Here is a 16052-nt window from a genome sequence, read left to right on the forward strand (position 1 = left end):
TTCTCTGAGTTATCTGGATGCAAAAGAGGATCTACAAATAACCCAGAGGCAATTAGGCAGAAATAGACAATAAAATTAATTAACTTTATAGTCGATTAATGCTGATGTCAGCACAGCTCCCAAAAGCAAGCTGTGAAATGCCATCAGTAAGCTATGAGGAACTGACTAACCTTCACGTGTGATGCTTATACAAAGAACTACCAGCAGCAGATTGTGCTTTTTATAGTTCTGAACAAAAGTCGGTAAACAGGCGCTAAAGGAGATTCTCTGCAGTTGCCAAATATTTCCGCTAGACTTATATGTTGATGACTGATTTTGGGGTTATCAATAACCTTATTATGATGAGCAAAGGAACAAAGACAAAGGTGTCTTATCACTTAAGTGACTCCAGAAAAGATTGGACTTGACGCTGCGATCTAGTCCTAGTCAGCTGATGCATGAACATCAGTTTTCCTTGCATGAAAATGCAGGTTTTTAGGTGCAGGAGCAGGACACTTCTCAACACCCTCCTCCAAGACACATTCTGACACAGAGGAAGATTATAGTTGTTCTGACTGTAACCTCAACACTATATTCCTATCTATGCCAGCAACCCTTCACCTTCCTCTGTGAACATCAAAGTTATCAAAGTGCCAAAGAAGTTAACACCGAGTAAAAACATTGGAGGACAGGAAGTGGTCAACAGAATTTAATCCAGAGAAGAGCAATGTAATACATTTGGGAAAAAACAAACAAATGATAGGAAATTAAGAAGCATACAGGAATAAAGAGGCCCTGGAGCATGTAGTCACAGATCCCTGAAGACTTAGGCAGTAAAGAATTGTGCCCTGGACCAAGCCACTGATAACAAGGGTAGAAGGATCATGCAACTATGTTGAACACAACTAAGCATCAAGCATCACATACATTTCCGGTCAGTATACTACAGGGTACCACAAGATATCACCGGTGACACTACTCGGCATTGCAGTCAAGATTTATCACAACTGATAATGCTGGAAACACTCAGCAGATCAGGTGGCATCTGTGAATAGTGAGAAGTTTAACATTTCACATCTGAGGTCCTTCAGCAGAACAGTTTTTGTCTGGTAAATGTCTTAGATCTGAAACTTTAACTCTGCCATTCATTATGCTGATGACATTTCAGCAGCTGAGGATTTCCCGCAGTTTCTGTTTGTATCTCAAATTTTCAGAATCTGCAGATTTTTTTTATTTTCAAGATCTATAAGAATGTTACTTTATGAACCACCATTCCACCTGAGATTTCTCAGCGTGAAATGATCACTAATTGATTTAACCCAGAGAAGACAAGCTGCCGGAGAAGACAATGAAGGCAGATGCAATTGGAATGCTTAAAAGTCACTTGGACAGGTACATGGATAGAAAAGGCATGGAGGAATACAGAGATGAAGAGGAATTTCTTTGGCCAGAGGGTGGTGAATTTGTGAGAATTCATTGTTACTGATGGCTGCAGTGGCCAAGGCATTGGGTATATTTGTAGCGGAAGTTGCTAGGGTCTTGATTAGTCGGGGTGTTAAAGGTTATAGAGAGAAGGCACAGGAGAATGGGGTGGGGGGGCAATAAATCAGCCATGATAGGATGGCGGAATTGACTCAGTCAGCCAGATGGCCTAGTTCTGCTCCCATGTCTTATGTTCTTATGATCTAACATAAACAAATAAAAATAGCGTAGACAAGACTCACAGTCCACACAGGCATGTGTGCCAGAAGGGCCCATTTCTGTGGCCCTATAATTCTATGATAAAATAGTGTTCGTGACTGTTTCCTGCTTAAATCACATCCATTGGAAGGCTGGTGTGAATTATTTGTGCAATTTTAGTATGATTCTTCAAACAAGGATGCACAAAATAATTTTACTCCCTGTACGGTTTTAAGCACGTCCATCACTATGGTTCTGGGAGAGCACTGCATTGACCTAGGAGGTATCAAATAAGTTAAAAGCACATCCTCTCCCAAACCGGAAAACTCTCCCTATCCCCTCCAATCTCACAGATCTTTCTCTCATGTTGATACCTCTGCTAACCATGCCACCCTATCCTGTGGCTAGCCTTGCTCCTTAATTCTCCCACTTCAACCACAATACCAGCCTCACCGACTCCTCTGCCCAATACTTTCTCCCACAAAACTACTATCGGCTTCCCTCATTTCATCACCAACCACAAACTCCCGTTTTTCTCAAACGTAGGCATGACCTCATCATTCCAGGTGCAGATCACAAGAAGAGAAGAAAAAGGCAAAGGGCTAGCTCCTTCTCTCCTGCTCTGTCATTCACTTACAAGGGGTTCAGTCTCAGTCTCACTTCCACTCTCCCCAAACCCTTAATTCCCTCCTCCATGCAAAGAAATCTATCTTTCTTTTGAATGAACCGCACGATGCGATTTGAGAATTCAAAAGCTTCCTTGGCCTCTCAATGAAGAACTTTCTCCTCAACTCAGCCCTATTTGGTCATTCCCTTATTGTGAAAATGCGGCTGCTCCTACATTCCTTGGTAAGGGGAAACTCCTCTCCGCATGCAGCCTGTTCAAACACTTAAATATTGTTGTAAATTTCAAAGAGATTTCCTCTCATTCTTCTGAACACTTGAGAATGTAATCTCAAACTACTCACTCTCTTCCCCTGTCAACACCTCTGCCTTTCCTGGAAATGATTAGCGAATCTTCACTCTCTTCCTCTAGGACAAAAACAAATTCAATCTAAGGAAAAGATCTGCTTGAGATGACCAGTCCCCCCCTCACTACCATAAAAGTGCTAAGTGATTCACCCACTTTCTATGAACAAGAGTGCAACAGCACCAATGCTGGCTGGTGTACTGAGCGCAGGAGAGGAGGATCAGACCACATGTCTGTAAAAAAAAAGCACACAATACCCACAAACATGCATAATGAATGTAGATAAATTGCTGGAGGAACTCAGCAGGCCAGGCAACACTCATTGAAAATAGCAAACAGTTAATGTTTTGGGCTGAGACCCTTCATCAGGACTCAGGGTCTCAGCCTGAAACGTTGACTGCTTACTCTTTTCCGCAGATGCTACCCGACCTGCTGAGTTCCTCCGGTATTTTGTCGGTGTTGCTTTCATTTCCAGCATTTTCTTGTTTGTAAAGAATGCAGATGGTGTTCACAAAATAGTAACCAATCATCTTCTCTCTTCCAGAAAAATTCCCTCCCATTAAGTTAAATGCAGAGATTTACAGACCTTCAATAAGCTCTACAAAAAGTGCCATTAAGTTAAGTGTAGTGGTTTACAGATCAATAATGAATTCTACAAAAAGATCTGACATGCTTATTCCATCCAGAGTCAGTGTCAAATAACTTCCAAGTAAATTACAATATTTCTGTATACTATGATCTCCAACTAAGTTACTATTTGGCAAAAAGCTACTGCCACAGATTTGACTGTCCCTTTAACCAGAATGGGAAACAATCAAAAGAGTTTCAGACACTTAATCTACTTCAATCAGAGATCCCTCTGAGTGTTATAGTTTTTTTTAAATGAAGAAAACAATGCAACAAGTCACTAACTGCAATTTTGAAAAGACATTGAGTATGTGATGGTAGGTCAAATTTCTGTAATAGTCACTTATTTTGCTTTAGAACCACCCCCAATCTGCCCCCAACCACTGGGCACCTAGAGTTTTGTTTTCCATAATCCAGCAATTCATTCCCCAAATTAAGTCATGATTGAAGAGAAGTGTGAAGTGACTCACTTTGGAAGGTTGTATTTGAAGACAGAATACAGGGTCAATGGAAAGATACTTAGCAGTCTGGAGGTTTAAGATAGCACTGGTGATGCCCAGAGACTACTTATTGGCAGCAAAATACAAAACAAATAAGACTACTGAACACCTTATTAGTAATCTTTAATCTTGATCACCAACAATGTAGAGGCAAGCAGAGGTGGAGTTAGGCAAGCCGGGGCAGAGAGAGCAGCGAGGAAAGTCCCGATATCTGGTTGATTTAAGTGCTGGGCCGTACTGGGAAGGTCAAGTACGGACCAAATTGTGGCAGCAGGGTCCAGGCCCCAGAGCCGTCCAAGAGCGAGGAACGGCCCAATGGTGATACGATTTAAGCGCTGAGCAAGAGGGAAAAGGTCAGGGTGGGACCAAAGGCGAAGGACGGGGCAGTTCTGCTTGCTGCTTCGCAACGTTTACTCGGCTCTACACCAAACAGAAGTCGTGGCCTGCTTCAGCTGCAGCGGTAACTGACTGTGTGTCTTTTGTAAAACTTCAGTTCTGAATGCCATTTGCTTACTTTTATTGATTGTACGGTTTGTATTTCTTCCTCTTTGCACATTGGGTGGTTGACTCTTTTTTTCCCCCAAAGTGGGTCCTTCTGGTGTTTCTTTGTTTTGTAGCTACTTGTAAGGAGATGAATCTCAAGGCTCTATAGCATATACATACTTTAATAATAAATCTTTTGACCTCTGAACAGTTGGGGTGAACATCCACAGAACCCTCAAAGTTCTCATGAAAGTCAGTAGGGTGATTAAAAAGGCACACGGTTTATTGGCATTCCTTAGTCGGGGGATTAAATCCAAGAGCCACAAGGCAATGCTGCAGCTCTATAAAACCTTGGTTAGAACACACTTGGAATATTGTGTTCAGTTCTGGTTCTCTCATTATAGAACACATATAGAAGCTTTAGAGAAAGTGTAGAGGAGATTTACCAGGAAGCCGACTACATTAAAGTGCATGTCTTATGAGGGTAGGTTGGGCAAGCTAGGGCTTTTCTCTTTGGAGTGACAGAGGATGAGAGGTGATTTGATAGGGGTACACAAGATGATAAGAGGCATAGATTGAGTTTTTAGCCAGAGACTTTTTCCCCAGGTGGAAATGGCTAATACTGGGGGTCATAATTTTAAGGTAATTGTACGGGATGTCAGAGGTAATATCTATCTATATCTCTCCCTCTCCCCCTCTCTCTCGGAGTGGTGAGTGCATGGGACGAACTGCCAGGGGAGGTGGTATTGGCGATGCTGATTCTGACTGATACATCAGGGGAATTTCAGAAACTCCTAGGCAGGCACATAAATGATAGAAAAATGGAGGGCTACATAGGAGGGAAAGGTTAGATCGATCTTAAAGTAGGTTAAAAGGTCAACGCAACACCACAGGTCAAAGGGCCTGTACTGTGCTTCTAGCGTTCTGTGTTTTATTATTGAGATACAGCATGCAATAAGCCCTTGCGGCCCTTCGAGCTGCACACCCAGCAATCCCCCGATTTAATCCTAGCCTGATTAGGGGACAATTTACGATGACCAATTGACCTACTAACTGGTATGGCTTTGGACTGTGGGAGGAGACCAATGTCGTCAAGGGGAGAAGGTACATACTTCTTACAGGAAGCGGCAGGAATAAACCAGGTCACTGATACTGTAAAGCATTGTGCTAACCACTACGCTACCATGACACCTTATGTTCTAGATTGCTGAGACTTTCCAGTCTTAAAAGCACCATTTCTCTCCTTTCTGCATCTATCTGATCCATCTCATCCTATACCTACACTTGTATCCATCACTGTCTTCCCGGGACCTTCAGGCATACAGACAAATTTCACATGTCACCAGATTTGTACATCTATATGAAAATAAAAGGATCATTGGATGATAATAGTCTGATGACACACCCGCAACTGGAAATGCAATCTAACTTGGTCATGTACATCGCATCAAAAATGTTCTTAATTCTCTTCATTTTATTTCATTTTTTCCTCCTTGAGAGTCTGAGCCCTAATCTATCTCCATGAATAACTTTGATCATCAAATTTCCATATCCGTTATTTCTCAGTAGATGGACCTCTTGCTTCATGCATCTGAATGCTCTCAGTATGAGTCCCACTCCAGAGTCTGAAACTAAACAAAATTCTAGGCTGAAGTTCCTGTGTTGAATGGTAGGACGTTCTACGTTTCAAATGTGGAGTTAAGACAAGGGCCCGCCCACTTCAGTAGAAGCAAAAGGTCCCATGACACTATTCCAAAGAGCACAGAGGTATCTCTGGTGTTCCAGTCCAATAATTGGCCATTAATCAATATTACTAAACAGAATGGAGTCAACAATATATTATTCAGATGTTATCACAACACTTTTTACACTACTTTTTCATTAAGAACTTAGGTAGGTCATGAATGTGATATATAAATACAAGTCCTGGTCTTTGTTCAACTGATAAAGGATGAATAAATACTGGTAAAGAGAGCAAGAGAAAATTAGTATATGCCAGCAAGACATAAAGATACTAGGCTCTCCTACAACCACATAAATAGAGCAATAAAAATAAACTTGGGCTTGTGGCAGATGCAAGAGAAACTATAAAGAGGATTAAAGAAATTACTTAAGCATTGAACAAATTTTGAATCTATTACAAAGCACAATATATGTAGAAATAATTCAGAAAACGTGTAGCTTGAGTTGCTCTCCATTCTTGGCAATCCATTTGCAAACGTTTCATCACCATTTGAGGAGAGTTCAGCAGTGCACTGTTCATTTGTGTTAGGAAATATGATGAAATCTGTTACTGATTTGGTCATGAACACTGATAATGTCTCCTCGTATGATGAAGAAACATTTGCAAATGGATTGCCAAATTTGGAAAACAACTCAACCCCACTACAATATATGTCCCAGAAATACCCGGGAACAAAGGATGTAATGACTAGGAGGTTTAAGATTAATTTGCATCAGTAAATGGAAAGTTATTGAGAAATTAAAAGACCAGCAACACAAAATTATAAAATAGATGGCAAAAGATGCATCCATGAAGCACCTCTAACATTCACTGCAGTTTGAAACTGTCTTAATAGGCTGAAAATCACAAATACAACCATAAAGAGAGCACTGAAACAGGGAAGTACAGGCCAGTTGACAGTTAACATCAGTTGTGAGGAAAAATGATGAAATCTGTTACCTGACTTGATAAACAGACATTCAGAAAGGCATAATTTGATTCAATAATTTCTGAAAGGGAAATCATGTAATTACAGATCTTATGATTACGTCAAGCACCTTTGCTCCATCTGCCATACCAATCAAGATCTCCCAAAGGCCAGCCATTTTAATTCAACTTCCCATTCCCACACAATCACATCTGCTGATGGCTTCCCTCACTGTCGAGTTGAGACTAGATGTAAATTACAGGTTCAGTATCCTAAATCCCACTTCGGAAGTCTCCAACCTTTCAGTCCTTCCTTATCTTCTTCATGGTCCTAGTCGTCCCCGACACCTTCTCTTACCCCTCCCCATCATCCAAAATATTCCTTCCATTGGACCCCTCCCACCTTTTTCTTTTTATTCTATTGTCCATTGTTCTCTCCTATCAGATTCCATCTTCAGCCTATCACACCTCCTCACCTGCATTCGCTCATCAGCTCTTCCACCTCTTCTCTTCCCGTTTTATACTGACCATCACCCTTTTTTACTTTCCAGTCCTGATGAAAGAATCAACCTGGAATAGATTTGCTCATTTCCCTCCATAGATACTGCCTGACCAGCTTCTTCCTGTGTTGCTCCAGATTTCTAGCATCTGCAGTCTCTTGTCTCTTTAATTATTGACTTTGTTAGTTCAAAGTAGAGAGCAAGGAGACATAATACATGTGGATTTTAGAAAGATTCAATAATACATCAGGCAAGATGTTACAGAAAACAAACATGGCTTATGGATCTATGTATTAGGTAGTGCACTGGTTAAAGGACTGGAAGTAGGAATAAAGGAGTTGGCATGAGTATATAGTCTGTAGAGTACATAGTATATAGCCAGGGAGAGCCAGTCTCATTGAAACATAAAAAATGTAAAAAGGGTTCGAAGGATAGATAGATGTTGAAAAGCTATTTGATGAAGATTAAGAGCTTCAAACTAAAGGACAAGTCTCAGACTAAGAGTTTCAGTAGGGAAGAAATTTTGTTACACTGAGGGTCATGGCCTCTTACCAGAGGGCTCAGTTATTTAAAGCTGATATCTGTAGGTTTTACAGTCAGGGAATTGATGGAGTGTGGAGATCAGATGGTAAAGTGAACTTGATCCATTATGGTATTATTGGATGGCACAAGTTTAAGGAGTTATACAGATACTGGTATTATGTGTCCAATCTTACAAGAGCTAATCTGCTAATCCCACATGAGAGTAATGCAACTGATCAATAATTACCTTACTATATTTCAACCAAGTGGTGTTAATCCCTCTGGAATTGGGAATCTGGAAGCTTCTACATCCGGAGTGACAACATCATAGACTATGCTAATGGCAGCTCTCATTGAAAACAATGGAAAACATGAAATATTCTCATTTTAGCCTGCTACAGCTGAGAACCAAAACTGCATCTATGATGTGTACAGTCAGGAATGAAGTTTGAACGATCCATCGCTGCTTTAAACCAACGGAAATAGACGGGACTGCCACCAGCACAGTCACTCGCGAAAGAGGGGTCGACATGTTGGTCCAATGGTGCATTGTAAAGAACAAGGTTTTTGACTCCCAGTACCAACCATCTTGCTGGCAAATGTACAGTGCCTGGTAAACAAAACTGACAATCTCAGAGCCGCGGTGCCAGATCAGAGGGACGTTAGGAACACACGCGTCCTCTGTTTTACAGAATCTTGGTTACCCCCTTCCTTGCCAGATGCAGCGATGGGTTCACAATTCATCATCAGGATAGGTCAGTCAAATCTCTCAAAAGTTGAGTTGGAGGTCTTTGCCTCATGATCAACTCCTCGTGGTGCACTAATGTGCCAGTGACGTCCTAATATAGCTCATTTGACCTGGCATATCTTGCAATTAAGTGCCAGCTATTTTACCTGCCACGGGAGATCTCATCGATCTTTTTGGTAGTGTTGTCCATTGCACCTCAGGCTAATGTCAAACAGGCTCTACATGAACTGAGCAATGTAACCAACAGGTGTGAAACAGCATTCCCCATCATGCTGGGGGATTTTAACCAGGCCAGCTGGATAAAGTCACTAAATAATTATCAACAAATCACTTGTAGTACGGCAGGGAATAACACACTGCATCACTGCTACACTAAGATCAAGAGTGCCTACTGTGCTGTCCACACCCACACTTCTGTAAGTCTGATCACCTGGCTGCACCTCTACTCCCTGAGTATCAGCAGAGACTGAAAATTGCAGCACCAGTAGTGAGGACCAAGAACGTATGGACCAGGGAGCACTTACAGGACTGCTTTGAATCAATGGACTGGACTGTTTTCAGGGAGTCATCTTCGAGTCAGGATGGGTACACACAGTTGTCACCGATTTCATTAAAACCTGTGTGGATGAGTGTGTGCCTACAAAATCTTACTGTACATTCCCAAGCCAAAGGCCTCCGATGAACCAGAAGGCTCGTAATCTGCTGAGGGCTAGATCTGTGGCAAGTCTGGCAATACAGGTCTGTATAGGAAAACCAGGTATGACTTGCAGAGGGTGATTTCAAGGGCCAAGAAACAATTTCGGGAGAGGCTGGAGGCGACATCGGATGCACGTCATCTCTCGCAGGGATTGCATGTCATTACTTCCTATAGAGAAATATCCAACGTCATGAATGGCAGCAATGCTTCATTACCAGACGAGTCAATGCCTTTTATGCTCACTTTGAAAGGGAGAAGAGAACCACAGCTACGAGGATCCCTGCAGCATTCGATGATCCTGTGATCTCTGTCTTGGGAGTCTGACGTCAGGCTGTTTTTCAAGAGGGTGAACCCTCGCAAGGAAGGAGGGCCTGGAGTACCTGGTAAGGCTCTGAAAACCTGTACGAACCAACTGGCGGGAGTATTCAAAGACATTTTCAATCTCTCACTGCTACAGTCAGAAGTTCTCACCTGCCTCACTGACTATTGTCCAGTAGCACTCACATTAACAGTGATTAAGTGCTTTGAGAAATTGGTCATGGCTAGAATCAACACCAGTCTCAGGATGGACCTGGACCCACAGCAATTTGCTTATCATCACAATAGGTCTGCAGTAGATGTGATCTCAATGGCTCTCCACCTTGAATCACCTGGACAATGCAATCAGGATGCTGCTTATTGACTGTAACTCAGCATTTCACACCGTCATTCCCACAGTCCTGCTCAAAAAGCTACCTGGGCCTATGTACCTCACTCTGCAACTGGATCCTTGACTTCCTAACTGGAAGACCACAATCTGTGCAGATTGGAAATAACATCTCCACCTCGCTGACTATTAACACTGGTGCTCCACAAGGATATGTGCTTAGCCCACTGCCTGACTCTCTCTACACCCATGGTTGTATGGCTAGGCATAGCTCAAACAGCATCTACAAATTTGCTGATGATACAACCAGATGTTGACGAAACAGCGAACATAATGAGACAGCCCAGTTAGTTGAGTGATGTCAAAGCAACAATCTTGCACGCAATATCATCAAGACCAAAGAGCTGATTGTGGACTTCAGGAAGGATAAAATGAGGGAACACAAACCAATCCTCAGAGGGATCAGAAGTGGAGAGAGTGAGCAATTTCAAGTTCCTGCATGTCAATATCTCTGAGGACCTAATCTGGATGCAGCATACTGATGCAGCTATAAAGAAGGCTAGACAGTGGCTATATTTCATTAGCAATTTGAGGAGATTTAGTTCGTCAAATAGCATAGTTCAAAACTTCCACAGATGTACCGTGAAGAGCATTCTCACCGGCTGCATCACTGTCTGGTACGCCAGGGTGGGGGGGCGGGGGTGCTACTGCACAGGACTGAAATAAGTTGCAGAAACTTGTAAAATTAATCAGCTCTACCATGGGTATCAGCCTCCGAAGTATGCAAGAGACCTTCGTACAGGAGTGCTGCCTTAGGAAGGTGGCATCCATCATTTAAGATCCCTACCACCCAGGACATGCCCTCTTCTCATTGTTACCATCAGGAAGAAGGTACAGAAGCCTCAACACACACAATCAGTGATTCAGGAACAGCTTCTTCCCCTCTGTCATCCAATTTCTAAATGGACATTGAACCCATGAACACTACCTCACTACTTATTTTAACTTAACTGCTTAATGTGCATATATGTACTTAATGTAACTCAGTTTTTCTTTCTATATTTATCATGTATTTCATTGCACTGCTGCTATAAAGTTAACAAATCGCTTGACTTCTGCCGGTGATAATAAATCTGATTCTGATCATGATCCCCACCAAAAAATACATACCCGAGTACTAATTTAAGCTATTATGTGTTCGTAAAGCATGTCATAAATCGTTTTGATCGAAATATAGCTACCTCACAAATAAAATAGGGGGAAATAATTCTAAGCTGTGGCAAATAAGGCTTATACGTAAACATTTTCTAACAAATGTATTAAAAGTAAATAAGCTAAAGAGGTAATAATCTGGGTTGTGCTCACATTAATGCATTTTATCTCTGCTACGTGTGAAAAGAGAAATTTCAGTCAAGCACTAAGCATTCACTATCATCACATGGCAAGATTCCAAGGCCAATGACTTCTACTTAGTGAATTCAGAAGCTTTTTCGACATGTCACATGATTACTCATAAGTACATGGTCGGCCATGGTCACTTAAAATAGTTTATGAGAAAGGGTTTTAGGAAGCATTAATATCAAACAAATTAGAGGAACTGTATCTATACATTTCCTGATAATAGCTTGTATTGTTTTACAACTGCCTTTAGCCAACCTTTTATGTGGTCCAGGTTAAGGCTCCACTTATGTAATCCATACGATGCACTACAAACCCTAAATCCCAAGTCAATGTCTCAGATACTCTGTGCCAAGGTTTGTAAAAATATAGATGAAAATGAGTTTCTCAGCAGATATAGGACAGGGACGAGAAAGTCAAGTGCAAAAACATCCACAGACAGATGTCCTGGCCTCATCTGCCAGTTTAAGGCAAGCATAAACTGATTTCCTGGGAGGGTCAATGATCATGTGCCAGAACGAATTGATGCTGCCAGCTGGCAGGTTGATCATGTGGACAAAACCTCAGCTGGGTTGTCGAGGATACATAAAGGAAGACCACGAGGTTTCCTGTTGGAGCCTGGAACTCATGTCCTCATTTCACTTGATGGAAAACCCTCCAGGGACCCAAATTAAATTTTAACTGGGTTCTCAGGAACATAGTCGAAGAACCATTTGTAAACATCTGAAAACTCCAGCCCCTACCTAGCCAGCTAACCACTGTAAAAACTTATTCTGGCAGTCAGGAGGGATAAGATGTTAAATCCCAAGTACTACTTTAGCCAATATTTAACTTGGCCTTGGTGAGGAGACTGAATGAAGTTCTATCCATAGTCAAGTCAGGTAGCTGAAGCTGAATCCATGGCCAGATAGTCAATGACCTTTTTGAATGGTGGAACAGGCTTGATGGGCCAGACGGCCTTTTTTTGCTCCTATTTCTTATGTTCTTTTTCATATTGCAGCATTAATTCTGGACCGGATATTGATCCTGCATTCTGCTACAAAGTGTAAGCAGATCCATTCTGTTCTTGTTCTAATATATGCCCAACAGTACATGGATGTTCTTTCTGTACATTTTTAACTCAGGAAGACAAATAAACCTTGTTCATTTTGGAATGATTTACATTTTTTAAAGCTTAGGGAATTCTTGTATACCCCTGGAATTCTATTTTTATGACCTTAAAAGGTCTCAGATTCTCCAGAATTGGCATTCTGAGATCTGCTGAAAAAATATCGATTCTCAACAAATCCATGAGTCAATCTGACTTCCAAAGATGAAAATCAGGATTGACTCTACTATTGCCATGTTAGTGGCACATGGCAATGAGGCAGAGATCCACTCCTGAGGTAATCAGACTTTCTGCAGTAAACGTGCTGTGATTTTCTTGGATACTCAGCAGCAGTAAAAGCTTCTTAGCAGCTTTAAGAATTCACACATTTGGGTGTTGAAGAATGGACCAGGAAATATTACCAAGCAGCCCATGAGAAAGCGAAAGCAAAGAAGGAACAAAGTATGTAAAGAGTTAGAAAATGTCAATCAAAAGACAAGGTTGTGTAGTGGGCATCAGAATGGAACAGCGGTACCTGATAGGCTTTTTAAGGAGCTGGCAGACAGGAGAGCACACTTTATATTGGTGAATTTCCAATGATTGGCTGACTTCCAAGTTAAATAATTTCATGTTTTACCAGATTTCTTAGAGCATTATAAGATCACAGTAATATTCCAAGATACACATCTTGACAATGACCTGAACCCCTTTCTCAAACAATTCTCCCTGACCAAGGAGATATAAAATCAATTCTCTATGTTATGAGTCAGTTTCAAGAGCTAGCATATTCAATCTTGATTTCTTAAAATACTCCCTTTCATTATGGAAAGGTATACAACCCGACCTACCAACTACAAAGCCAGGACAAGGAATAAAATATTAACAAATGTAGAGATAGATTTGCGTTGACTGCCCTTAGAATGGAAAATACAATAAAACCGAAGATCCTTACTTCATCAGAAATTGGTTTTACAGTTGCCCAAGGGAGTAAAACAAATTGACCATTTATTAAGCATACAGTTTAAAGTAAACGAACTGGTTTTGAATTATTATTTTGCAATGTTTAAAATAAAATCATACTATTGATTGCTGTTGTCACTTGAGATTTAAGTTTGTCGCATCAACTGGCTATATTAAATCCTTTCTGCTGTCTGCCATTCAATCCCATAGAGATCCATCAACAAACAAGTGTTCTTGTAGTAACTTGCGCCAGTCACTGTTCTTTACGTGCAAGCCAAGATTAGGAGCATTGAACCACTGAGCACAGGGGCTTAGTGTAATCAAGTCCCATTCTGTCCACACCCCTCAATGGGAAGTTATGGCAGAGCCAATTGTGGCATCATTTAAAATCAAAACACCCTAGCTGAAATCAGTTAATCAGTGCATACCAGGCACCCAACCTACTACACTGACCTGTATAATTCAGCTCGAGCAATTTAATGCAACAGCCGCTTCTGATGTGCAACCTGACAAAAAACTAAACCAAAAAAAAATTTCAAATTGCTACTTCCATTTAATAGTTAAAAATGATTTGAAAAACATAATGCGTTTCCACCTGGATTATGCATTGTTCTATTGTATCATGACATCTCTATCATAGAATACAGAATGTCTGCAGCACATATGCAACTTAGCCATTAGCTTCTATATTCAAACATGCAAAAGACACACATTAAAAAAACACAACCACAAACCACAAAATACAAGTTTTGTCCACTTATTTACCAGACAAGAGTAAAAGCAGTTTCAAACACAAAGAGCTTCTTTACTGTCATTTTACATTGCAGTCCTAAGGATGTCTACACAAAAATGTCCTCAATTATAAAACCCAACAGAAACAAAACAAAGTTATTTCCAGCTGCAAGTAATAAATCTTGCAGTATTTGCATACACATTTTATATAGGAGATTAAATTTTAAAATAGCTGCAATAAAAGTAACAAACTGGAGTACATTCAGCACCAATTATAGAAGAAGGTCCACAAAAGAATGAATGGACACCTTGCAATTAAAATTAATTTGTAAAGTTGGGGTCCACGTTGTGCAGTCCCATTAGGATCATAGCTTTTCAGGCTCTGAGTAACATATTTAGATTTATCTTGCGTGCTCTCTTTTGACGTGATTGTAGTTCGATGCTTCTTTGAGAAGAATGCAAAGAAATACACTTCAGTTTGTCGATGTTCACGTTGCAAATGACTACAAACATTATCAACAAAGATGGGGATCAATACAATTTTAATGATCCAAAAAGGGAAACAGCGCAGTAGAATGGGTTTGCAAACATACACACGGCTGGAACTGAGGAGAGTTTAGAACAGGTTTGTCAATGTTTTGCCTTATTTACATGGCAGTTTCATTAGTGGTATCGTTTATTTATTCAGAGGACTGTAGGGGAAAGCAGCCTTAAAGTTTCCGATGGAGAGCAACACATTTGCGGTTGGATCGGTCGTGGCTGTACACTGACCCCCCGTCTCTACCACTGCGAGGGCGCTGTTTACACAGACCCCTTCCATTGTGTGACTGCACACAAACACCGCACTGATTTTAATATGTCGCAATTTTCTTTCTTTTATTCCGCTTCCCCAGTATTACCTTTTAAATTAACAATGCTGCCACAAAATTCCTGTCCGAGTCCTCGCCGCCGTTGGTGGTCGTAAGGCAGACCTCAGTACAATCAGTACCCCACGGGCACGGTAATCTCTCCTTACGTTTGTCTTTAAAAGACTCAACAGCCCCACGTACACATTTGGTCGCGTCGGAACCAGCGGTCGGTTGTTCGGCGCTATAAAGCCTTTACCTTGCAGCAGTAACTGGGTTCCGCCTCCTTCCCGGAGCTCGCACCGCCCCCGCGCTTTCTGTCTCCCTCTCGACCAGCCGCCAGATCCACTTGTGGAAGACAATGAAACCAGAAGCTTCAGATTCGGGACGAGCTGCGTATTTGGGGGGGGGGGGGGGGGGGGGGGGGGGGGGGGGGGGGGGGGGGCTCTCTGCGAATGTGGCGGTTTAAAGATCTAGCAGCTACTTCATTGTCCGTCTTTTACCGAGGAAAATTGCGATTATGTTTTATGTTTTGATCAAAATGCTCCGTCTTTCAAACACTGCTGGTCTGCGATTGTTCAATGTTTTGATCAAAATGTGACTTGTAATAGTCATGGCCCGGCCTCGAAGTTTGGACTGGGTGGCAGCACGGATTGTATTGGAGAGGTCTGACTTTTATATTACTGTGTGTTGGGGGGGGGGGGGGGGGAGGGAGAGAAAAGTTCTGCCTGACTCTATCCGAAAACTGGGGGAGTGTGGACAGAGGAGTTATTTATCTCAATTTTAGATTCAGGAGATACTCTTGTTGGACTCTTATTACATTATCACTCAGCCCAGAGAGGGAACATCCCTGAGGGATTTTCAAATTGGTTAGCTAATGATATTCCAGCGTCAGACCAGGTCCTGTGATTACTTTTGTGTTTATGCCAACGCAAGGCCACTGAGCTGAGTTCATAACTGACAATACAACAATATTTCTTCAAAGAGTTTGGCTGGAGTATGAACTGGTATTCATTATAAATGAAACT

General features: G+C 41.5%; 1 protein-coding gene across 5 annotated transcripts in view; it reads right to left on the reverse strand.

Annotated features, from left to right (window-relative positions):
- Positions 1 to 16052, reverse strand: part of LOC140717136 (neuron navigator 1-like) — a 679346-nt gene that overhangs the window by 629434 nt on the left and 33860 nt on the right. For 4 of the 5 annotated variants that reach the window (XM_073030394.1, XM_073030395.1, XM_073030396.1 and 1 more), the window contains exon 1: positions 15079 to 15417. The exons of the other annotated variant lie outside the window; for it this stretch is intronic. The gene's annotated coding sequence lies outside the window, so the exon portion shown is untranslated. Of the gene's footprint in view, positions 1 to 15078; positions 15418 to 16052 lie in introns of those variants that run through there. 5 annotated transcript variants of the gene reach the window in all.

This window comes from Hemitrygon akajei, chromosome 27, assembly GCF_048418815.1.
Source record: "Hemitrygon akajei chromosome 27, sHemAka1.3, whole genome shotgun sequence".
Classification (NCBI taxonomy): domain Eukaryota; kingdom Metazoa; phylum Chordata; class Chondrichthyes; order Myliobatiformes; family Dasyatidae; genus Hemitrygon; species Hemitrygon akajei.